Source organism: Pelodiscus sinensis, chromosome 18 (genome assembly GCF_049634645.1).
Source record: "Pelodiscus sinensis isolate JC-2024 chromosome 18, ASM4963464v1, whole genome shotgun sequence".
Lineage (NCBI taxonomy): Eukaryota > Metazoa > Chordata > Testudines > Trionychidae > Pelodiscus > Pelodiscus sinensis.
The window spans coordinates 20,033,768-20,059,726 of record NC_134728.1 but is presented as its reverse complement, the minus strand read 5'-3'; the positions used below and the strand labels follow the sequence as shown (position 1 = coordinate 20,059,726).

At 44.4% G+C, this 25,959-nt stretch overlaps 1 long non-coding RNA gene across 2 annotated transcripts; it reads right to left on the bottom strand.

Annotated features, from left to right (window-relative positions):
* Positions 1–722: 722 nt before the first annotated feature.
* Positions 723–24,427, bottom strand: LOC142818855 (uncharacterized). Of its 2 annotated transcripts, XR_012896532.1 has the most exons (4): positions 24,246–24,427; positions 14,026–14,117; positions 9,179–9,362; positions 723–1,540 (listed from the first exon to the last, which is right to left on the bottom strand). It is a non-coding gene; the product is annotated as an uncharacterized LOC142818855 (long non-coding RNA). The 2 variants fall into 2 exon arrangements; XR_012896531.1 differs by lacking the exon at positions 723–1,540 and having other exon boundaries at positions 6,483–9,362.
* Between the last annotated feature and the right edge of the window lie 1,532 nt (positions 24,428–25,959).

Sequence of the window (25,959 nt, the reverse complement as noted above, 5' to 3'; positions counted from 1 at the left end):
AGGTAACTGTGTTAGTCTGATCTCGCTGAAACAAAAGGAAAAACTATGTAGCACTTTAAAGACTTACAAGATGGTTTAATAGGTGATGAGCTTTTGTGGTGGTTTAATAGCCCATGAAAGCTCATCACCTATTAAACCATTTTGTTAGTCTTTAAAGTGCTACATAGCTTTTCCTTTGGTTAGTCTGGCACCCCAGTGTGGCATGCTGGCTATTCTGGAGCAGCATGAGGATTACATAAATCCAGATGATAGTTCAAACTGATTCATATTATGTACAATGCCATGAACCCACACATTTATATAAGCAATTCTGCATAAGTGTCAATTACTATTTATTATTTCTGTTTGAAGGCCCCTAGCAGCCCCATTCATAGGCCAGAGCTCCATTATGCACATAACAAAGAGATGGGCCCTACCCCAGAGAGCTTGCCTCAGTACTCTGTAGACTGAGCCTTTTTAAACATCTCTATAAGGTGCCATTACATACATTATTATTACTAAAACATACACCAGATTGTGCCCTTAGGACCCCAAACAATGGTTATTTATCTTATACCCTGTAGTACTGACCTGAAGCAAAACTGTTGTGGCAATCAGGAAGAGTTTAAGGACAGCAGGCTGGGCACCCAAATGGCTGGTCTAGCTCTAGTCGAGGACATGCTGGAGCTTACTGCAGCAGATTGCTGAACTGGTATTGGCTTCCTAGGCATCATTTGGTTTGGGGGAGGGGGAGAAAACTTTGGCCCATGTTCTTTTTCTTTGGAAATAATGTTTCTGTTTGTGTCTGGTGTGGAAGATTCTTTCTTCTGCAAGACATAGGTCCCAGGATATGGGAAACATGGCTACAGAAAGGATGTAGACAAAATGGAGAGAGTGCCAGGAAGGGCAAAAAAAGTAATTAAGGGCCTAGGACTCATGACTTAGGAAGAGAGGCTGAGGGATTTGGGCTTGTTTAGTCTACAGAAGAGAAGAACAAGGGAGGATTTGATAGCAGCCTTCAACTACCTGAAAGAGGATTCCAAAGAGGATGGAGCCAGGCTATTCTCAGGGTTGGCGGATAGCAGAACAAGGAACAATGGCCTCAAGTTGCAGTGTGGGAGGTCTAGGTTGGTTATTAGCAAAAACTATTTTACTAGGAGGGTGGTGAAGCACTGGAATGAGCTGCCTAGGGAGGTGGTGGAATCTCCATCCCTAGAGGTTTTCAAAGGCCATGCTTGACAAAGCCCTGGCTGGAATGATTTAGTTGGGGTTGGGCCTGCTGAGGTCTCTTCCGTACCTAATATTCTATCTCTCACCTCAGCTTAGTGTCATCTGCAAACTTACTGAAGGTGCAATCCAACCCATCATTTAGAAGATCATTCATGAAAAGGTTTAACAAAACCCAAGGACTGACTCCTGGGGCACTTCACTTGATACCAATTGCCAACTAGAAATGGAGCCATTGATTACAATCCTTTGAGCTGAATGATGTAGCCAGCTTCCTATTCACCATATAGTCCATTCATCCAAGCCACACATCTTTAACTTGCTGGTGAGAATTCTGTGGGAGACAGTATTAAAAAGCTTTACTAAAGTCAAGGTATTTCATTTCCATTACTTTTCCCATGTCCAAAGAGCCAGTTATCTTATCATAGAAGGCAATTAGGTTGGCCAGGCATGACTTGCCCTTGGTGAATCCATGCTGATTGTTCCTGATCACCTTCCTCTCCTCCAGTTGTTTCTAAAAGGATTCCTTGAGGATTTACTCTATGATTCCTCCAGAGACTGAGGTGAGGCTGACTGATCTCTAATTCTCTGGAGTCTCCTTTTACCTCTTTTAAAAAAAAGATGGGCACTATATTTTGCTTTCTCCTAGTTGTCTAGGATCTCCCCCAATCACCACAAGTTTTCAAAGACACTGGCCAATCATTCTGCAATCACATCAGCCAACTCTCTCAGCACCTTCAAATGCATTAGATCTGGCCCAATGGACTTCTGTATGTCCTGCTTTTCTAAACAGATCCTAACCTGCTCTTTCACCACTGAGGGCTGCTCACTTCCTCCCCATACTGTGCTGCCCTGTGCAGCTGTCTGGGAGCTGACCTTGTCTGTGAAGACAAAAGGGAAAAAAACATCGAGTACTTCAGTTTTTTCCACATTATCTGTCATTAGGTTGACTTCCCATTTCAGGGGGACCCACACTTTCCATCACCTTCTTCTTGTTGCTAACTTATCTGTGGAAACCTTTCTTGTTATCCTTCACATCCTTTACTACTGCAACTACAGTTGAACTTTTGCCTTCCTGATTTCACTCCTGCATGCTTAAGCAATAGTTTTATACTTCTCCTTTGTCATCCGTCCAAGTTTCTATTTCTTGTAAGCTTCCTTTTTGGGTGTAAGTTCACTAAAGATTTCTCTATTAAGCCAAAGTGGTCACCTACCATATTTGCTATTCTTTCTGCACATTGGGTTGGGTTTGTTCCTGAGCCCTCAAAAAGGCTTCTTCACAACTACCTTTCCTGAACTCCTTCCCCCCTCATACTGCCCTCCCAGAGGATCCTACCCGTCTGGTCCCCAAGAGAATCAAAATCTGCTTTTCTGAAGTTCAGGGTCAATATTCTTCCACTCCCGTTTCTTCCTTTTGTCAGGATTCTGATCTTGACCATCTCAAGTGTTACCTGCACAGATTTCTGTCAGTCACCCTGGTTGGTTCCTCCAGCACTTGCACCAGGAAATTGCCACCGGCACTCTCCAAAAACTTTCTGAATGGTCTGTGCGCTGCTGTATTGCTCTCCCAGCAGATGTCAGGATGATTGAAGTCCCTCATGAGAACCAGGGACTGTGATCTCGAAACCTGTTCGTTACCTGAAGAAAGCCTCATCATCCTCATCCTCTCAGTCAAATGGTCTGTAGCAGGTGTCCACCATGACATCACCCTGGTTACTCTCAAATCTAGTCTTAACCTAAGGACTCAACAGGCTTTTTTCCAATTTCATACTAGAGCTCTGAGTAGCCATACTGCTCTCTTACATACCGTGCAACTCCTCCTATTATGAAGGCTAAATACAATCCCCCAAGCAGCGTTTTACATGCAAATAGGCTGTAATAAAGGTGAGCACTCACCAGGCTCTTCAAGTTCAGGGACTGTCTTTTTGTTCTGTGCTTGTACAGCACACAACACAGTAGCACTCTTTGTCCATGACTGGGCCCCTAAGCACGACTGTACAGAATACCCACCCATTCAAATGAGAGCCAGACTTATATACAAGGATTGGCACTTAAATATTTTGAGTACATTTGGGGAGAGCCTTGAAAGTTGAGTCCCCCAAATCTAAGGGTGCATCTACACAGCAGTGTTATTTTGGAATAACTTACATTCTGAAAAAACGTAGTGCACATCTACACAAGCCTTTATTTTGAAATAATGTCAAGCTGGAGGACTTCTTACTCCAACTCATGGTAACTCTCAGTTCATGAGAAGTAAGGGAAGTCAAAGGAAGAGTATTCTTCCTTTGGCTTCCTGTTGTGTAGACAGCGCCAAAAGCTGAATTTTGACTTCAGCTATGCAATTGATGTAGCTGAAGTTGCGTAGCTTAATTCGACTTTAGCCCTGCTGTGTAGACGTACTCTAAGATTCTATACACACACTGAAGAAGTTAACATTTCCCTTCTGTGCTGAATGCTGCACTAAAGCCTAGCAAACACTATGTACCACGCTCATCCCAGGTTTAAATACATTGAAGCACAAAGAAAATGTTTTGGAAAATGTTTTGGAAAACTAAAAAAAGGCAGGATAGTAGTTTGATGCTTTATATCAGGAGAAGATTTTGTTTTCTTGGCAGCAGCCACATATACTTATTTTGAAAGAAAACTGAACCACAGTAATTAACATAAATATAGAGGGCCGGGCTAAAATAAAAAGATGCCAGTAAATTTGGCTTTAAAAAAATTATACAAAATATGGAACAAATTTATCCTGGATGTAATGCCACTAACATCTATTATCATTTTATAGAGGCAAACGTGTGTGTTCTTTGGCTAAAAATGTAATGAAAGTCAGACAAAAGTATTATTATGGAGTAAAAGGGGGAAGCTGTGTTGACTTGAATGAAGGGACATCATTTTATAGCAGTAAGCAGTTACCTGCAACAAAGATGTTTGCTCAGCTGACTGTTGCACAAAGCCCTTGATGTGACTATGAAATAGCGAAATGAAACAGGTACATGGCACTCACCTGTATGAACAATGACGAACACATTTTGTTGCAAGCGGCACCATGTGCATTTAAGTTTATTTAAACTTTTTCCCTGTGTACCCCGCAAGGGAGAGGACAGTACCGAGACACAAACTCCGAAGCAGGAAAGCTTCTTAACGTGGAATGTGAATAATAGGACACATCTCAGCTCTTGTATATTAGCATGTTCACAGTTACTTCCCTAGAGCTATGCTGATTTATACTGTTAATACAGCTGTTGTGACCACGTTTCCCAAATGTATCAGCTGGCACCCAGCCATTTTATACTAGGGATAACAGAGAAAACAGTGATTTTTTTTGGTCTCCATTTTCTACTAACAGTTGTGGTTTCAATAATAATTTGAAATTTAATGAGTAAGGGAAAGGCTGGTTCCCTTTGCCCTTTCCTTGGCATGATTTTGTGCTTTGGCAGTGATGTGCACTGTAGTGTTATGGTGAACAATCTTTCAGACAGTCGATCTGTGTGTAGCTTTTACCAAATTAAATGTAGCTGTGAAAGTGCAACATGAAGAATTTTACAAAGGCAAATCATTTGTCTTATCTCAAAAGATCTCAGTCTTGGACAATAGCTACATGATTAATAGAAACAAAATGATTAATCTTGCAGAGAATTTTGGCACAGATGTCAATGACTTTGTACAAATAAGTGTCAGTCTGGGCTTTTTCAGCTTTAAATGGTAGGCTTTTGCCTGTTTAGTTGGGCAACAGGGTTCCATTGCTATCAGTAGATCTTCACATGATCCAGACTTTGATGTCACATCAGTATGTTGATGATACTCCAGTCTGTAGTGCCAGACTCCCCAGAAATATCTGGCAAGAACAAGGACCTGGATGAAAACCAGTTGGCTAAAATTCCACCTGGATAATACACAGATGGTACTGGTCTGTGGCAGAAAACCATTCAGAGGAGATGACGAAAATCTACAACTGCTCCAGTGATTAAAGGCTCTGCCCATCCTTTGTTGAAGTGAAGATCTGTGCTGGGACCTTAGAGGCATCCCTGCCCATCAGTTCCCAGATTAATAAAAATAACCCCAACTATACATACAGTCTGATGGGGGCTAATTTGGCTATGACAAACTATATAAAACTATGGTACGCCCACATCTTGAATACTGTGTACAGATGTGGTCTCCTCACCTCAAAAAAGATATTTTGGCCTTGGAAAGAGTTCAGAAAAGGGCAACTAAAATGATTAGGGGTTTGGAACGGGTCCCATATGAGGAGAGGTTAAAGCAACTGGGACTTTTCAGCTTAGAAAAGAGGAGACTGAGGGGGGATATGATAGAGGTCTATAAAATCATGAGTGATGTGGAGAGGGCCGATAAAGAAAAGTTATTTATTAGTTCCCTAAATAGAAGAACTAGAGGACACCAAATGAAATTAATGGGTAGCAGGTTTAAAACTAATAAAAGAAAGTTCTTCTTCACACAGCATGTAGTCAACCTGTGGAACTCCTTGCCAGAGAAGGCTGTGAAGGCTAGGACTATAATAGAGTTTAAAGAGAAGCTAGATAATTTCATGGAGGTTAGGTCCATAAAAGGTTATTAGCCAGGGGATAAAATGGTGTCCTTGGCCTCTGATTGTCAGAGGCTGGAGAGAGATGGCAGGAGACAAATCGCTTGATCATTGTCTTTGGTCCACCCTCTCTGGGGCACCTGGTGCTGGCCACTGTCGGCAGACAGGATACTGGGCTAGAAGGACCTTTGGTCTGACCCAGTACGGCCGTTCTTATGTTCTTATGTATAAACACCTTAAGAAGTTTATGACCCTGAACTCCATCTGTATCTAACCCCAAATACGCCTCACAAGCAATGGTTGGTGCAAAATACTTGTTCCATCCACAGTGAGATAACAAGGTAAGGTCATCTCCTACCTGGGCTTCATTCCCTGTTTGGAGAATCCTAGATGACAGTCAGGACACTCAAATATATTTAACAGGCAAAATTATTCACAATTTTAAATTCTCAGGGTGTAAATATTGCATTCAGTGGAACTAAACTAGGTGCCTTTTATAAATTACTTATGAAGTTATGAAACAAAATACAGGACTATGTAGCACTTTAAAGACTAACAAGATGGTTTATTAGATGATGAGCTTTCGTGGGCCAGACCCACTTCCTCAGATCAAATAGTGGAAGAAAATAGTCAAATAGTCATATATACCAAAGGATACAATTTAAAAAAATGAACACACATGAAAAGGACAAATCACATTACAGAACAGAAGGGGGATTTGGGGGGGGGGGGAAAGGAAGGTGAATCATGAAGTTATGGTGCAAGATTATTTTTGTATGGTAACAATCAGTGTTTGGGTTGCATTGGTTAGTTACATAAGTAATCTAATCAGGGTACAGAAACAATACCACTTATATAACTAATTGTCAGGAATAGGGTTTTGAGGCAGAGCACTGAGAACTCATGCTATCTTAAACATTGCTAAAAGTATAGGAAGCCAAAACAACTGGTTGATTTAAAATAGCTGGATGTTTGGCACACCGTCTGGAAAAACCTAGTTATTTCTTGTAAATTAAGTCCACATGTGCAATCTCACTTTGTTGCACAACTTTGCTCATAAAACTTGCAGGCATGCTATAGTTTAGATGAGCAAAAGAACTCCAGATTTATTAATCATGGTTATCTAGCTTGCATCCAACATAATAAGGTACAAGCAATGAAACAATGTTAATTGGATTCCAATATAATGTCCGGCTTTTTGGTCAGTGGCCAAAAGAAATGACATGTTCTGGAAGAATGTCATATAGTAGGGTTCTTCTCACTTGAGCAAATGGTGGTGACCAAAAATTCAACATTGGGCCTGCCTACCTGAGAATCCAGAGCTTATAGAAGGTCAGTGGAAGTTTTATTGCAAACACGGTCATAGTCCTATGTTTATATAACTATTGGGTCCCTTTCAAAAGTTTTAATTCTATTATCTGAGGAAGCTGCTCAAAGAGTCTTCACTCAAGAGTTCAGTAGGTCTGTAGCAGCTTGTCAGCTCCGGGTCTGATTGAAAGTTCATTCAACAGTCTTTGGATCAGGCCCTGAAAGAGTGGTTCAGGGTGCTCAACAGAAATCTGTTTTATACAATTCAAACTACAGTCCCCCTTTGATCTCTCACGGTTTTACCTAACTTCTCTTCCGAAACAAAATCTCCAGTGACTCAGGGCTACACAGGAGAAACCATTGCAGGTAGAAACTTCGTAATCCGGACTTCGCTGGTCTGGCAACTTTCCTGGCCCGGCATCATCAAAGTGACCCTGTGGTGCCAAGAGCATTGCTAGACTAGGGGGTCAAAAGAGTGGAGCCCTGGGTGGCAGCAGGGCTGCTAGAGAGAGTCCATGGCAGTAGCTGAGATTTCAGGCAGAATGTGGAGCCCTAGAAGCAGCAGGTGTAGCTGGGGGAACACAGAGCCCCTCCCCCCAGGTGCAAAACCACAGGGCAAAAGCAGATCCCCACATGGCAGCAGGGCCAAGGAAGAAAAGTGCATTGACCTCCCCTGGTCTGGCAAATTCCCTGATCCGAGCCAGTCAGGTCCTGAGGGTGCCAGACCAGGGAGGTTCAATCTGTAATAACTCTTAAATCATGGAAATATTTCAATATTCTAAGTTAAATCCAGTTTTAGTGATAAAGCTGGACTCACTGCTAGATCTGTGGACCTGAATACATTTTTGTAAAACTAGAATAGCTTGCTAAAAACCATTTGCCTTTTGTTTTGATATAGAGAAGCTTTATTATTATCTGAAGGGTTCTTCCTATGACCAGGAACAAACAGACAAACAAGTCCCAGAAATATTTACTGTTCCCCCTTTAAAAACTTCATACTGTTTGCACACTATCAGCTCAGTGTATTCTTTTTGGCACAACAAGGGTTTCCTGGATGAGAAAAAGTTTAGGTCGGTTGGAATGGAAAAAGTGATCCTGAAAACATAGTCATGTTCATTTACAGATGATATTCTCCGCTGCCCAACTGTTATGGACGCTTCTGGATGTACACTACAGAACACAAGTTAAGTTTTATTGCTGTGGATTGTATGGAAATGGAAAAGTTATTTCTTCTGTTTACATATCTTTTGTTTTATTTCCTGTGTGATGGACACACAAGCAGATAATTACATTGGAACAATCTGCTTTACACAGATGTCTGGATAGTCAAAACTTCTAACTTGAAACCAGCCCCATAAAACGTAGAGATCATATAACCTGGTTAATCAGAAATGTTTTTAAAACTTAATATAAAAGATGTAAATTGCAAACAGATGTACCTGAGCAAGGCTTTGACCAAAATATTCTTTTTAAAGATGTCAAGAGAGAAATCCTTGCAAATAAAATAATCTTGAACCTCAGAGAGAGAGATTTAGCTACTTAAGAAAGAATTATAGTTGAACTATATGCAAAAATATCATCCATGTTAGTTTTGCTAATCTCTTGAGATTGAGGAATTGATCTGAACGCTAAACCTGAGGCTGCCTCAGGGATACTCACACAGCAGAAGTTTGGTAAGCTTCCGACAAATGTACATACGGAATTTTGATAATGGAATTAAGGTGCTTTCAGCTGTGTGGCTGGATTTATTCACTTGCATCCCACATAAAGCAGCCCACGGTACATGCCATTACGCTGTATATATTATGAATTAAGGCATGCTAGGGTTCAGTAGCAAGAAGTGTAAATATTTATCAACACATTTGTTATTTTTATCCCAACAACATTTTTAAAAGTTCACCCGGAAAACTGCCCCCAATAAATTGTGTTGTTTGGGTTCCCCTGATTCACGTAAGAGTTACTCGACGCCACACAGGTGGTAGAGTTGACAGGACATATTGTTGCCTTACTGGAGCCCATAATCCCATGTACAAAGTGCAGGCATTGTACAGAAAAGAACGCAAAACAAAGTGTCTCTGCTCTCAAACAGTTCCTTTCCTGAAATAATCTGACACTGACCTTCATCCTTGCAGTTACCTTTTCTCCATGTAACTAGCCAGATGCTAACTTTTGCCTCTCCTGCTTCTGCTTGTATGACGGGATGAAATGCAGCTTCACCCATGTTGCCCCCCAGGTCCTGCCAGTGCTGTGATTTGGATTCGGGGGATCACGTCAGTTTCCATTCCTACACCCTCCGGATGCCCTGTGCAGCAAATCCTTTGTCACCCATCTCTGCATGGAGCAATAAGTCTTCCAGACACTCTCTCTGCAGGCTGCTAACAGAACTCAACATTTATATTCACTGGCCTCCTCTGTTTACCTCCCTAATCACACTTTCTTCCTGTTTGTGTCATTGGTCCTGCTTCCCTCACTTAATGATCAGCTGAGTTTTGCAACAGAATATTGACTTTCTATTCTTCCATCATAGGGAGTTGCAATATTCTGGTTTTCAACACACGTGCAAACCACACACAAAATCTATCCTTGCTACATTCTGGTGAAATGTGGAGATGAAAAGAAAACAAAATTTAGCCCCAGCAGGTATTCCAAAGAGAACTACATGCCTACAACATCCTGCTCACTTGGTCTGCTCTAAGTGGAAAGGGTGAACAATCAACCAGGAACAATAATGAGTCCATTGTGACCCTAGTGCTTTGTGCAGTCTTAACTAACTGGTCTGCTGCTCTCAGCTGTTGGTGAGTTGAGTATTAGCAAAGTCATCCGCATTGAATTCCCCCCTGGTATGACTAAGGACAGCCCTGCAACAAAAGACACCAAGTACACGGCTGCATGGGGCACCACATTTTTGAGTGGTCCTATGCAACAGTGTGTGATCATGTACCTACGGACTTCCCTGTCTGCTGCCCACTGGTTCTGCACTCCCCCCGGCTGCTCTCAGTCACTAGCAGCACGGCCCTGTCACCTTCCTCCCCCCGCTCATGTGCTCCTATCAGCCAGCTTGTATGGGTGGTAAGACACGGGAGGGGTAGGACAAAGGAAGCCCTGAGCCCTGGTAGGAGCCATGCTGGAGGGAGGGCAGAGGGAAGCAGAGCCCCAGCAGAAGTTGCACATGAGTGGGAGTCGAGGGAAGCCATGGGGGGATGCAAGGGAAGCCCCAAGACCTGGCAGAATCCACGCAGGAGCAGGCAGCTTTAGATAACTCGCATAGGGCCCCATAAATTGTAACGACGGCCCTGTTTTCTTGGAAGGAACCTGAGCTCCCTTCTCTTTACCCACCTTTTCATCTACTCAGTGTAAACTGAGCTGTCCTAGAGTGTGAAGGATTAGTGTGAATGTCAGGTTGCTGCTTTAATACAACATTGAACAGAGCAATTCTCCGCTACAGACTATAAAGTCCTATCAATTGCACCAATGGGAGTTCTGTATGGAATGCTCCTCAGTTGCTCTGACCATCAAGCCCCATCCTATACCACGAAATGTCAATGTCTGATGCACGGATTTGAAGATCACCCCAGGAATATGTAACCAGGAATCGCCCTGGCATTAAACCCTCACTCATTTATCTCTCTGTGTCTTGGATGACCCAGGCAGGATTCATTGCTTTGACCAGTCTAGGAAAAAATCCCTGCTAGAACAAACTCTGGCAGATGGAAACCAACATGTTACCCATTATGTCATCAGTTACAACCCTGGCCAAGAGCATCACACAAACTTTCCTTATCAATAAACAATTAAAATAAAAACCTATGTGCCCTGCTGTTCTTTGGGAATAACTCATGTTTCATTTCCACTGCTAGAATGAAAGCTACTGCTTTGCAGGAGGCAGTGTGGCCTGGTTCCTACAACACTGGGCTGGCACTCAGAGCCATGGTTTCTATCCCCAGCTCTGCGAGGGTACGTCTACACTGCATGCTTATTTTGAAATAAGCTATTCCAGAATAGTTATTCCAAAATAGCTTGTTTCAAAATAGCACGTCTACCCTGCAGGGAAGCCTCAAAATTAGTCTGAGGCAGGCTTCTCTAATCTAGACGTGCTATTTCAGAATAGGCGTTATTCCTAGTAGAATGAGCTTTACAGATTTCGGAATAAGCCATCCATTATTTCGAAATTATTTTGAAATAACGGAATGGCTGTGTAGACACTCGCATTGTTGTTTCAAAACAACACTAGCTATCTCAAAATTATGGTGCAGTGTAGATGCACCCTTTGTGACATGCTGGTTGACTTTGGACAAGGGGGGATGCTATTTTAGATTTGGTTTTGGTGAGTAGCGAGGATCTCATAGATGAAATGGTTGTAGGAGACAACATTGGCTCGAGTGATCATGAACTAATTCAGTTCAAATTAAATGGAAGGATAAACAAAAATAAATCAGAGACTAGGGTTTTTGATTTCAAAAGGGCTAACTTTAATAAATTAAGGAAATTAGTTAGGGAGGTTGATTGGACTAAAGAAATTATGGATCTTGAGGTGGAGGAGGCCTGGGATTATTTTAAGTTAAAGTTGCAGAAGCTGTCAGAAGCATGTATCCCAAGAAAAGGGAAAAAATTATAGGCAGGTGTGTTAGACCAACTTGAATGAGCAAGCTTCTCAGAGAGGTGATTAAGAAAAAGCAGAAAGCATATAAGGAGTGGAAGATGGGAGGGATCAGTAAAGAAAGCTACCTTATTGAGGTCAGAGCATGTAGGGACAAAGTGAGAGAGGCTAAAAGTCAGGTAGAGTTGGACCTTGTAAAGGGGATTAAAACCAATAGTAAAATGTTTTATAGCCATATAAATAGGAAAAAAATAAAAAAAGAAGAAGTAGGACCACTAATTACTAAGGATGGAGTGGAGGTTAAGGATAATCTAGGAATGGCCCAATATCTAAACAAATACTTTGCTTCAGTCTTTAATGAGGCTAATGAAGAGCTTAGGGATAATGGTAACATAACAAATGGGACTAAGGATATGGCGGTAGATATTACCATATCTGAGGTAAAAGCCAAACTTGAACAGCTTAATGGGAGTAAATTGGGGGGCCCAGATAATCTTCATCCAAGAATATTAAAGGAACTGGCACATGAAATTGCAAGTCCATTAGCAAAATTTTTTAATAAATCTCTAAACTCAAGGGTTGTACCATTTGACTGGAGAATTGCTAATATAGTTCCTATTTTTAAGAAAGGGGAAAAAAAGCAACCCGGGTAACTATAGGCCTGTTAGTTTGACATCTGTAGTATGCAAGATCTTGGAAAAAATTTTGAAGGAGAAAGTAGTTAGAGACATTGAGGCTAATGGCAATTGGGACAAATTACAACATGGTTTTACAAAAGGTAGATCGTGCCAAATCAACCTGATCTCCTTTTTTGAGAAAGTAACAGATTTTTTAGATAAAGGAAATGCAGTGGATCTAATCTACCTCAACTTTAGTAAGGCATTTGATACAGTACCACATGGGGAATTATTGGTTAAATTGGAAAAGATAGGGATTAATATGAAAGTTGAGAGGTGGATAAGCAACTGGTTAAAGGGAAGACTACAGCAGGTCATACTGAAAGGGATCAGTTTTGGGGCCAATTTTATTTAATCCTTTTATTGCTGACCTTGGCACCAAAAGTGGAAGTGTTCTGATAAAATTTGCGGATGACACAAAGTTGGGAGATATTGCCAATTCAGAAAAGGATCGGGATATCATACAGGAAGATCTGGATGACCTTGTAAATTGGAGTGATAGCAATAGGATGAAATTTAATAGTGAGAAGTGTAAGGTTATGCATTTAGGGATTAATAACAAGAATTTTAGTTATAAGCTGGGGACACATGAGTTGGAAGTAACGGAGGAGGAGAAGGACCTCAGAGTCCTGGCTGATTATAGGATGACTATGAGCCGCCATTGTGACACGGCCGTGAAAAAGGCTAATACGGTCTTGGGATGTATTAGGTGAGGTATTTCCAGTAGGGATAAGGAGGTGTTAGTGCCATTATACAAGGCATTGGTGAGACCTCATTTGGAATACTGTGTGCAGTTCTGGTCTCCCATGTTTAAGGAGGATGAATTCTAACTGGTACAGGTACAAAGAAGGGCTACTAGGATGATCCGAGGAATGGAAAACCTGTCTTATGAATGGAGACTCAAGGAGCTTGGCTTCTTTACCTTAACCAAAAGAAGGCTGAGGGGGGACATGTTTGCACTGTTTAAATATATTAGAGGGATAAATACCAGGGAGGGAGAATAATTATTTAAGCTTAATACCAGTGTGGACACAAGAACAAATGGATATAAGCTGGCTAGTAGGAAGTTTAGACTTGAGATTAGATGAAGGTTTCTAACCATTAGAGGAGTGAGGTTCTGGAACGGCCTTCCAAGGGAAGTAGTGGGGGCAAAAGATCTATCTGGCTTCAAGATTAAACTAGAAGAGTTTATGAAGGGGATGGTTTGATGAGATAACATGATCTTGGTAACTAATTGACCATTCATTATCAGTGGTAAATAGGTCAATGGAGGGATGATAGGAGTTACTATAGAGAACTTTCTGGGTGTCTGGCTGGTGAGTCTTGCCCATATGCTCAGGGTTTAGTTGATCGCCATATTTGGGGTCGGGAAGGAATTTTCCTCCAGGATAGATTGGCAGAGGCCCTGGAGGTTTTTTGCCTTCCTCTGTAGTATGGGGTGTAGATCACAGCTGGAGGATTCTCTGCATCTTGGGGTCTTCAAACTATTTGAAGGCTTCAATATCTGAGATATAGGTGAGAGGATTATTCTAGGAGGGGGTGGGTGAGATTCTGTGGCCTGCATTGTGCAGGGGGTCAGACTAGATGATCATAATGGTCCCTTCTGACCTTAAAGTCCATGAGTCTATCAGTCAATTTCCCTCTCCGTGCCTCAGTTTCCCCACTTGTGTAACTGGGATAATGGTACTCACCTCCTTTGAAAAGGGCTTGGCAATCTTGGAGTGATGGTGATTATTGAATTTGAAACAGTTTACATTTGCTTCTTATACCAATGTAGCTGTACCTAAAAGTTCAGAGGACAGAAGACAGATTACTATCATGTCCCAGGGGAAATGGGATGATTCAATATTTGTACTACAGTAAAGCCTCAGACAAGATTGGGGACCCATTGTGATCAGCACACACTCACCCATGAAGAGACCGTCCCTGCCCCAAAGAGCTTACACTCTATATAGACTAGACGAAGGATGCAATTAAAAATAAACATGCAGAGAAATAACTTGCGGAGGGTTGCAAAGCCAGAAACAGATCCTCGTGCCCCATCTCTGCAAGGAAGCCAAAGTGGTCAAAGGAAATGCTCCAGCAGCCATGCCGTGTGTTCATTTGGACAGAGCGAAACAATGGTTGGGAAATTTTAATGGACACCGGCCAGGTCCTGGTCCTAGATCAATAGCAAGACTCGTGGAGGGCAGCAGTGCCACCATTTGGCACTTAGGAAAGAGACGGATACTATAAAAGGGGAGCATGAAACACCAATGAAATGCGTTGCTCTTTCTGTGGAGACAAACCCCGATCTACTCTGAGGGTAGACAACCTCATGCTAGTTGGGCTGTGTTTATTTGACTAAGAGGTATTGGCTCTCTGACGCTCCGCCGTCTCCCCATGGCAAAGCAGCATCATTAAACAACTAGAAAAATCACCTTCTCACCCGGCTTTGTCATTCGCTGCATGTGATAGGCTTCTGTTCACACTGCCAGGGTATGTCTACACTACAGCGCTAATTTGAACTAACTTAATTCGAATTAGTTAATTCGAACTAAGCTAATTCAAATTAGTGCATCTAGACCTAAAAACTAGTTTGAATTAGCATTTTGCTAATTCGAACTAGCATGTCTACATTGAGTGGACCCTGAACTGAGGTTAAGGATGGCTGGAAGCAGTGCCGGCAGGGCATCAGATGAGGACTTAGAGCGTGGAGCTGCTGTCTCAGGATAGCCGAGGGCTGTGCTTAAAGGGACCCGACCCCCACCCCGGACAGACAGTTCTCAGGGGTTCCCCGCTCGCTTGTCTAACTTGATGAGGGACGGCAAAGCAGTCCTGGTGTGGAGTGCCCTGAATGCCCACACTCGGCATATCACAGGACTCGGCCATCAGCCCAGCTGCACTTGCCACAGGCTGCCATCCGAGGGGGGGTCAATCGGGGGGCTGCAGGAGAGCTTCCTCCCCGAGGAGCCCACAGAGCCACCCCAGTCCTCCCCATCGGGGGCTTGTACCCCATTCCTCCCTCACCTCCTTCCACTTACCCCTCCCTAGCCCCCCTTCCTGATGTACAAAATAAAGGACACGTGTGTTCAAAAATAGAAACTCTCTTTATTGAACAAAACTCAGGGAGACTGGGAAAAGGAGGTGGGAGAGGGAAAGAGAGAGGATGGGAGAGGGGAGGACAACTAAAATGATCAGGGGTTTGGAACAGGTCCCATATGAAGAGAGGCTAAAGAGACTGGGACTTCTCAGCTTAGAAAAGAGGAGACCGAGGGGGGATATGATAGAGGTCTATAGAAGCACGAATGGTGTGGAGAGGGTGCATAAAGAAAAGTTCTTCATTAGTTCCCATAATAGAAGGACTAGAGGACACCAAATGAAATAAATGGGTAGCATGCTTCAGACTAATAACAGAAAGTTCTTCTTCACAAAGCAAATAGTCAACCTGTGGAACTCCTTGCTGCAGGAGGCTGTGAAGGCTAGAACTAGAACAGAGTTTAAAGAGAAGTTAGATAAAGTCATGGAGGTTGGGTCCATGGAGTGCTATTAGCCAGAGGGTAGAAATGGTGTCCCTGACCTCTGTTTGTGGAAGGCTGGAGAGGGATGGCACAAGACAAATGGCTTGGTCATTGTCTTCGGTCCATCCCCTCCAGGGTACCTAGTGTTGGCCGCTGTTGGCAGACAGGCTACTGGGCTAGATGGACCTTTGGTCTGACCCAGTACAGCCATTGTAAGCTCAGGGCTCAAGGTCGGGGGTCTCACTAGACCACCCTGATTTTCATGCAAACCTGCTCCTGGGTGGCCATGCTGGCAGCTATCCTGCCCTAGACGGCCACTTTCCTGTGCCTAGTGCAGAGGTCGTGGATGAGGTCCACGATCTCCGCACTAGACCTGGTGGGCGCCCGCCTCTTGCGGACCTGGGCAGGCTCCCGGGAGCCGCCAGCCTGGTCCCAGGAAGAGGCGGAGGGCTGGGTGGCAGCGGGTAGCTGGTTCATGCCATGCCAGGTGCAGGGTCTGCTGGCTGGGTGCTGGCAGGCTTGCACCTGGCATGGGCACCGTAGCCAGACCGTGCCCCTTTAAGGGCTCCGGGACTGGGAGGGGGGGCAGAAGAGTTTCCCTGGTGGTGCCCAGAGTGGCCACCAGGGAAAGCTGGGGAGGGCTAGCCTCCCACTAGTTCGAATTAAGTGGCTACACAGCCCTTAATTCGAACTACTTAATTCGAACCAGGCGTTAGTCCTCGTAGAATGAGGTTTACCTAGTTCGAATTAAGTGCTCCGCTAGTTCGAATTAAGTTCGAACTAGCAGTTTGCCTGTGTAGCGCCTATCAAAGTGAATTCGAACTAACGCCACTAATTCCCACAGCTCCCATTGGCCAGGAACAGCGAACCGCAGCCACTTGGAGCTGTGGGGCTCCATGGCTGTGGATACTCAAGTAAACAAAGCATCCGGCAGCCTGCCAGTGGCTAACCCTGACGAACTGTGTATGGACCGCAGGCTCTCCCCTCTACCCCTGTTATAAATAAACCTGATAAGATTGTAAGATTGTTATCCCTTAACTAAATAAACATTAAAACAAATCCCGCACACACAACCCAGATTGTCTTAGAAGAAGAGTGGAAAAAAATCAGACCAGTATCTTCTCTTTCCTCTCTCTTTCCCAGGCTAACAGAAGGAAGCTGCCATCAGCTCATATCTAGTTGGTTCACAAGAGATTTGAGACTTTAATTCTTTTGAAATCTAAGAACATAAGAATGTAAAAACAGCCATACTGGGTCAGACCAAAGGTCCATCCAACCTAGTATCCTGTCTACTGACAGTGGCCAATGCCAGGTACCCCAGAGGGAGTGAACCGAACAGGTAATGATCAAGCCATCTCTTTCCTGCCATCCATCTCCACCCTCTGACAAACAGAGGCTAGGAATACCATTCTTTACCCATCCTGGCTAATAGCCATTAATGGACTTAACCTCCATGAATTTATTTAGTTCTCTTTTAACCCCTGTTATAGTCCTGTCCTTCACAGCCTCCTCAGGCAAGGAGTTCCACAGGTTGACTGTGCACTATGTGAAGAACTTCTTTATATTTGTTTTAAAACTGCTGCCCGTTAATTTCATTTGGTGGCCCCTAATTCTTATATTATGGGAACAAGTAAATAACTTTTCCTTATTCACTTTCTCCACACCACTCATGATTTTATAGACCTCTATCATATCCTCGCTTAGTCTCTTCTTTTCCAAGCTGCACCAGAAGTGATTGAAAGTCTTTCCCACTCCAGGCAATAGGCCTACAACTAGATTAGGAAGAGCCACAATACAGAAAGTGCAAGAGTCTTTCTTCAGGTGAAGAAATAGTACAGCCTAGCAATCAGATGGAGGCGGAGGAGCAAAACATCAGACCGAGGCTGCGTTGAGATAGGATGAATCACCGGTACCACGGCCACTTCAGATCCCAGCAGACATTGTTAGCTGGCTTCGAGAACCAAGTGTATCCAACCTGGAAGTGACGTGTGCGTCAAACGCAAAGACAGAGTTTTCAAATCACAGAGTTTGAGTTGAGGGCCCGGGCCCAGTTTTCAAGTAGAACTGAACGCCAGCTCTCCCATTCATGTTAGCATTTAGGGGTTCAAACACTAGTTCTGGTCACAGAGTGGGAAAATCTTCACAAATAAAATTAATCCCCGGCCCCCAAAAAAGTGAATCATTGGATGGCTATTGTTAAGCTCTCCCAGGGTACGTCTACACTACAGCGCTAGTTCGAACTAACTTAGTTCGAATTAGTTAATTCGAACTAAGCTAGTTCGAACTAACGCATCTAGAACTAAAAACTAGTTCGAACTAGCGTTTTGCTAGTTCGAACTAGTAAGTCCACATTGAGTGGACTCTGAACAGGGCTTAAGGCTGGCCGGAAGCAGTGCCGGCAGGGCATAAAAGGAGGACTTAGAGCATGGAGATGCTGTCTCAGGCTAGCCGAGGGCTGCGCTTAAAGGGTCCCGACCCCCACCCCGGACACACAGTTCTCAGGGGTGCCCCGCTTGCAAAGAAGTTCTGGCTTGGAGTGCCCTGAGTGCCCACACTGAGCACATCACACCACTCGGCCATCACCCCGGCTGCACTTGCCGCAGGCTGCCATCTGGGGAGAGGGGGTAATTGGGGGGCAGCAGGAGAGCTTCCACCCCCAGAAGCCCGCAGAGCCAGCCCAGTCCTCCCCATCGGGGGCTCGTACCCCATACCTCCCTCACCTCCTTCCACTTCCCTTCCCTAGCCCCCCTTCTTATTGATGTACAAAATAAAGATAACGTTTCTTCCAACATTGACTCTGTCTTTATTGAAAAAAACTGGGGGAGACTGGGAAAAGGAGGTGGGAGAGGGGAAGAGAAAGGCTGGGAGAGGGGAGGGCAACTAACATGATCAGGGGTTGGGAACAGGTCCCAGATGAAGAAAGGCTACAGAGACTGGGACTGTTCAGCTTAGAAAAGAGGAGACGGAGGGGGGACAGGATAGAGGTCTCTAAAAGCAGGGGTTGGGTGGAGAGGGTGCATTCAGAAAAGTTCTTCCTGAGTTCCCATAAAGAAGGACTAGAGGACACCAAAGGAAAGGAATGGGTAGCAGGCTTGAAACTAGTAAGAGAAAGTTGTTGTTCTTCACAAAGCAAATAGTTAACCTGTGGAACTCCTTGCTGCAGGAGGCTGTGAAGGTTACAACTAGAACAGAGTTTAAAGGGAAGTGAGATCAAGTCATGGAGGTTGGGTCCATGGAGTCCTATTAGCCAGAGGGTAGGAGTGGTGTCCCTGCCCAAAGTTTGTGGAAGGCTGGAGAGGGATGGCACGAGACAAATGGCTTGGTCATTGTCTTCGGTCCATCCCCTCCAGGGTCCCTAGGGTTGGCCGCTGTTGGCAGACAGGCTACTGGGCTAGATGGACCTTTGGTCTGACCCAGTACGGCCATTGTAAGCTCAGGGCTCAGTGTCGGGGGTCTCAGTGGACCCCCTTGATTTTCATGCACACCTGGTCCTGGGTGGCCAGGCTGGCAGCTCTCCTGCCCTAGACGGCCACTTTCCTGTGCCTAGTGCGGAGATCGTGGACGAGGTCCACGATGTCCGCACTAGCCCAGGAAGGTGCCCGCCTCTTGCGGTCCAGGGCAAGCTCCCGGGAGCCGCCAGCCTGGTCCCGGCAAGAGGGGGTGGGCTGGGGGGCATCGGGTGGGTGGCTCTGTGCCGTGCCAGGTGCAGGGTCTGCTAGCTGGGTGCTGGCAGGCTTGCACCTGGCACGGGCACCGTAGCCAGCCCGTGCCCCTTTAAGGGGTCCGGGGCCGGGAGGGGGGCATAGAGTTTCCCTGGTGTTGGCCAGAGTGGCCACCAGGGAAACCTGGGGAGGGCTAGCCTCCCACTAGTTCGAACTAAAGGGCTACACAGCCCTTAGTTCGAACTAGCTAGTTCGAACTAGGCGTTAGTCCTCGTAAAATGAGGTTTACCTAGTTCGAACTAAGCGCTCCGCTAGTTCGATTCAAATTCGAACTAGCGGAGCGCTAGTGTAGCGCATAGGAAAGTTAGTTCGAACTAACGTCCGTTAGTTCGAACTAACTTTCTAGTGTAGACATACCCTCAGGAAATTGTCAAATTGCAGAAAACAGTCACAGGCCTATACGGAATAATTTCAGAGCTATCTGCAAATACTATTCATCCAGCACTTGCTCTACCGTGTACCTATAGTATGTCAAATTGAGAAGCAGACCATGGATTTGACGATTCATAATACTTAAATCAGCACTCTGAAATTTGAAACAGTTTGGATCCAGAGCTGATCTATAGCATCAGATTCAAACCCCCTCACATTTAGAAGGCGTTTGGGTCCATAATCAAAATCTTCCGTTCAGGCTTGAAAAAGCCTATAGAAACAATATAGCATGTTGTTATAGCATGGGCTCTCCTATGGGCTTGCCCAGGTTAGAAAACGGAGCCCTAGTTTCCTGGAAGATATTTACTCCAAGCTAAGCCTGAGATGCGAATCATACAAGAATAGAAATGGAAGGAACCTTGAGAGAACATCAAGTCCAGTCCCCTGCACCTTTAAACATTTTTGTTGCTCTCCTCTGGACTCCCCTCCCCTCCAATTTTTCCACATCTTTCCTGTAATGTGGCACCCACAACTGAACATAATACTCCAGCTATGGCCTAAGCAGTGCAGAGTAGAGTGGAAGAATTACTTTAAGGACTTCTAGAAAAAACACTTGGACCACATTTCTGTGAGGTACATTTATGCTGCACACTTATTTCGAAATAAGCTAATCCAGAAGAAATACTCCAAAACAGCTTATTTCAAAATAGCACATCTACATTACAGGGAAGCCTCAAAATTAGGCCGAGGCAGGCTCCCCTTACTTATGTGGACATGCTACCTCAGTTTAGAGCCCCTGTGGGCACTAGGGAGTAATTAGTTTGAATGGCTCTGGAGAGGAGCTATTTTGAAATAGCAGCAGTTGAGCATCCACAATACAGCTATTTCGAAATAGCTATTTTGGAATAGGTGTTCTTCCTCATGGAATGAGGAAGTCGGAATAAGTCACTCGTTATTTCAAATTTATTTTGAAATAACTAAATTGCTGTGTAGAAGCTCGCATTGTTCATTCAAAATAATGTCAGTTATTTCAAAATAACTGGGCTGTGTAGACACGCCCTGAGTGAGTGACAATTAGATGGAGAAGGAATTCCTGACTTCACTATATGAGGCAATCAATCTACCCGACAGCCACTCGGTGTTTGAAGGGTGCTTAACAATTGCACTTCTCAACAGACAAATCAAAAGCATTCAGGCCATCCAGGCCTGCCACCTGACATCCGTGTTGATGTGTTTTTCTAAGAGTGCATTAGAAGACATTCAACCTATTATGGGACTTGGAGTCAGTCACTTCTGCAACTAAACCAATTCCTAATGCACTGCTTCCTGTCAGGAGACCTTTTGGGGCTCATGCAACAATTAGGTAACTGCCTTATTTCACGGGCCTTTATGGTCTCGGCTATCTTAGCTGAGAAAGAGGAGCACAGCCAGGAAAAAAACGACTTTCTCTCGACAGAATCCCAATGAGTAGGTGCTTGATTCAGCCTCCCATGAATTCAGACAAACATTGACAATGGTGCAGGATCAAGCTGCAAGGGAAGTACTTGTGCATGACAGCACAGAGTCAAGGCATGACCAAGGCATGGGGGCTGGGATGACCTAATAAATGCCGATGATCCATGCAACATTCATTTTTTAAGCTGTTGAACTACTCCACAGCTCCTGGATGCCAGGAAGTTATTTAAAAAAAAAATTACTAAGAGCCACTGTTAGAGGAAACTGGACCACAATGTGTTTGCGATCCTTTACAAAAACAACTGCCCTCCCAGCCATGGTATTTTCCGGCTAGGATGTCCTTCTGGGCCTACTGCACCTCCTCCCTGCCTCTCATCAGCCCGTGATGGAAACAGATCGAGCCCAAACGTTAGTGAGAATTTCCCAGAATAAGATTTAAAGCAGTCATCAAAAACTATGGGCTCAGTCCCGAGTCAAGTGGTGTAAGTCAGCACTGCTCCACTGAAGACAGTGAGTCAATGCCAATTTACACCACCTGACACTACATAGAACACAAGAGAGCTGCCATTTAACGGACCGGCCCCGCAATGATTTGCTAACGGCCTCACTGAATCCCAAGCTGCACCTCGCCAGAGAGAGAACAGTTTTGGAACAGAAAGAGGGATTTTTGTAAGGGGTGTGTTCTGTTCTCTGTGTCCAGGCGGGTTTGGAAACTCCCCAGGAATGTGTGGGTTACACATGGAAACACAACACTCAGGTTGTGAAAGAGAACTTTATTGATTCTTGGAATCTACCTTTCTTACAGGGAAAGAGCCAGGTTTCTAAATGGATTTAGGCACCTTTGGTTGCCAATAGATGCCCAGTGGGGTTTTCAAAAGCACTTACATGGCAAACAATGCAAGTCAGACACCTAGGTCACTCTGAAAATCCCATCATAGGCCTGTGCAGCTACAAGTGTCTACAGAACTTTAAACATCTGGCTTGAAGTCTCCCTCAGTGCTTGGCTACCTGCCCATCTCCTCCTACAGCAGGATGCACATTCTGCTCACAGTAGGGATGCAACAGTGTAGTTGATTAACCGATTAACTGATAAGCAAAAGCTTATCGGTTAATGCTATAGATTACATGCATTTCCTCCCCCCTTGCCAGTAAATGTTTTAGCAGGCTGGCCAGCAGCCTGGCTCAGTCCTGGGCTCATGCCGGGTCTAGGAGCACAGAGTCCTGCCCTCCCGAAGCCCCGGACAGGGGATGCTGCCACCCTGCGTTGCTGCCTGTGTATCAGAGACAGCAGCATGAGGCGACAGGCAGCCAGTCCGCAAGGAGAGCTGGTTTTTTAAACTGGCTCCCCTCGTGGACCAGCTCCTGCCTGGCACCCTGCACTGCTGCCTCTGATACAGAGGCAGCAGCGTGGAATGGCAGGGAGCAACTTGGGAGTGGGGCTGGAGTGCACTGGCTGCCAGCCGCACCGCCGGGGACTATAGAATAGTCAAGTAACCAATAAAAATTCATGGGGTTAATCAACTATTCGATTAACCGATATTTAACATTCCTAGCTCACAGGCCTCTGCAAAGACTCATCCCAAGTTCTGCCTATTTTTAATAGGGCAGATTCCAGAGCACTCATCCAGCTCCCAGGCTGCTCACACGTTACAGTTCAGCTTTCCTGGGCTGCAGCCCAGAGGCAATGGTTTGATTTCATTGTCTTCCCACTAGATCCCAGGATCTAGTGCTATTTTCACAGAGAAATTCCCCAGCAGAGCCCTAATCAGTGTTGCCTATAAGCTGGGCACTTGTACGGCTGCTCAGGAGAGATTCAGATGCCACCCAGCTGATTAGCAGAGCGCCCACAGCTAGGTGTTTTGTTTCTATTGGTGGTGCACATTCATGCATGCCTCAGTGTGCATAACATTTATTCTGCACATGGGTGGAAAAAAATCCACACATGCATGGAAAATTTAGAGGGGACACTAGCCTTGATGCTCCTTTTTTGTAGGCCTACCATTAGTTAAGTAACACCCCCTACAATTCTCCCATGTTGGGGCAATAGCTTCAGATCTCTCTTGGCCAGACACATTGACGGCAGCAGTTAAATTTGTCTTGCCCGGGAGGAAAAACTAATTTCAGATTTGTTTGTTTTTATTTCTGAGGCTGTGGTGTGAAGGGAGCAGGCTGTGAGCACACCAGAAATCCAGGCCCCTCTCATGTAACTCCAGATGTATTCCTGTTAATCAGGTCCCAAATAAGTCAAACAATTCTGGAATTTCAAAATGCCCGGCCTTTCCAGGCAGTAGTGAAATGAGACCAAGAACAGGAACAGATCAGATGTTCTGTACCCATCAGAACAAGACAGGGAAATGCTGCTGGAAGGTTGAATACAGAGCACTGCATGAAAAGGCATAAATACTCATTTAGCTTAGGAAAAGAAACCCAAGCATATGGCAAGTGTATTCATATTAGCAACTCTCAGCACAGTGATTAAAAGCATGCTGAGCAAATATTGTTAAAGGGCCTGTGTCTGATCCTGTGTCAGAGCCAAGGAGAATTGCAGGTGCTCAACATTTCCTCTGCATTTCAGGCCCTGATCTGACAAATTTATCTCCACAGCACCACTGCCATCCCTCAAAAAAAAATGCTCAGACTTACCTTCTTGATAGAAATGTAGCCGTGTTAGTCTGGGGTAGTTGAAGCAAAATGCAGGACAATGTAGCACTTTAAAGACTAACAAGATGGTTTATTAGATGATGAGCTTTTGTGGGCCAGACCCACTGAGAAAGTGGGTCTGGTCCACGAAAGCTCATCATCTAATAAACCATCTTGTTAGTCTCTAAAGTGCTACATTGTCCTGCATTTTGCCTCACTTACCTTCTTCTGATTAATCTTTCTAGTACAGCATATCAAACCCAGGATGTCTAGGGCTTCTCATTCAGTATTAGAGCTGAAAGGAAAACAAAGATGAGAAGTCATGAAAGTATTCATGATATTTTGGTTGTGTTTTTCATGCCTACTCGCCATTCCCATTTCACTTGCACCAATGTTTCCCAACAATTCTAACCAGGACTATGCCCTGTGCTAATCAAACTTACAGGGACTCAGGCCAACTGTCATGAGTTTATAAAAAATGTTGTGACAGTTAGTGCTTTTCTTAAAGCCCGAGCACCTTAAGCCATGAGACCATTTCAGTGTAATTAAAAATGGTTTTAGACCTTATGATTGCAGAGAAAAGAATAAAAAAGGGGGCTCAGTGTAGGCCAAAAGTCAAAAAGATTCCCACAGAAAATAAATACAAGGCTCCTACTATTGGAGGTATGTAAAAAAGTCTCCATGAGCATTATAGGGGCTAAGACGTGACGTTGGACAGTTCTGATTCCATCCAACAAACAGCAACGATACATACACACATTACCAGTGCATTACAGTGCTTTGCCCTGTGCATAGTTCTTGAACTGTATGTATGGTTAGTCATTGAGCTATTACTCCCTGTTTTCCCCCAGATTCATTTTCTCACCCTTTACATCCTATTGTTTGATTTGTTCCCTGGCTTGTTCAGCTTTCCCTGTTATTTTTCCTGTCTGCATGAACAGCCTGCTAGATGAAACGTGAATTCATAAGAGACACACTACTTTCCATCAATTTGTAAAAATTTTGCTGCTCCTGTTACTATGGAACAAAACAACATCAGATATTGATAAAAAATGACCAAATGCCATGTAAGTTCTAGGTGATGTAACTAATCTTTCTGCAAGCAAAATAAGTGAATATTTCCACAGACCCAGATTTGTTCTCTGTAAACATCAATGGTCTTTCTTTGGCGTGAAAGTCCTTATTTTTGCCTCTGAGAAACAGCTGGATTCAGTTTAAATAGGCATGCCATAAGCATGCAGGAGGAATCGCTCTGAAATGCTGCACACTATGATAGTTGTGCGCCATGCAAACTCAAAGCAGAAAAAAATAGGCAAGTTTTACTCTGCAGCTTTCATCCTGACCCTATTTTAACAGAACCATAGAAGATTACAGTTGGAAAAGACCCACGGAGGTCATCAAGTCCAACCCTCTGCTAAAAGCAGGACCAATCCCAACTAAATCACCCCAGCCAGGGTTGTATCAAGCCAGGACTTAAAAACCTCTACACACGGAGATTCCACCACCTCCCTAGGTAGAATCATAGGACTAGAAGAGACCTGAGGAGATCATAGAGTCCAACCCTCTGCCCAAAGCAGGACCAACTTTAGGTAACCCATTCCAGTTCTTCACCATCCTCCTAGGGAAATAGTTTTACCTAATATCCCACCTAGATCTCCCCCACTGCAACTTGAGACCATTGTGTCTTGTTCTGTCATGTGCCAACCCTGAGAATAACCTGACTCCATCCTCTTTGGAGCCCTCCTTTCAGGTAGTTGAAGGCTCCTATTAAATCCCCACCCCTTATTCTTCTCTTCTGCAGAATAAATAAGCCCAGTTCCCTCGGCCTCTCCTCACAAGTCGTGTGCTCCGGCCCCTAAGCATTCATCGCCTCTGTGGGATTCTCTCCAATTTGTCCAAATCTTTTCTGTAGTGTGGGACCCAGAACTGGATGCAG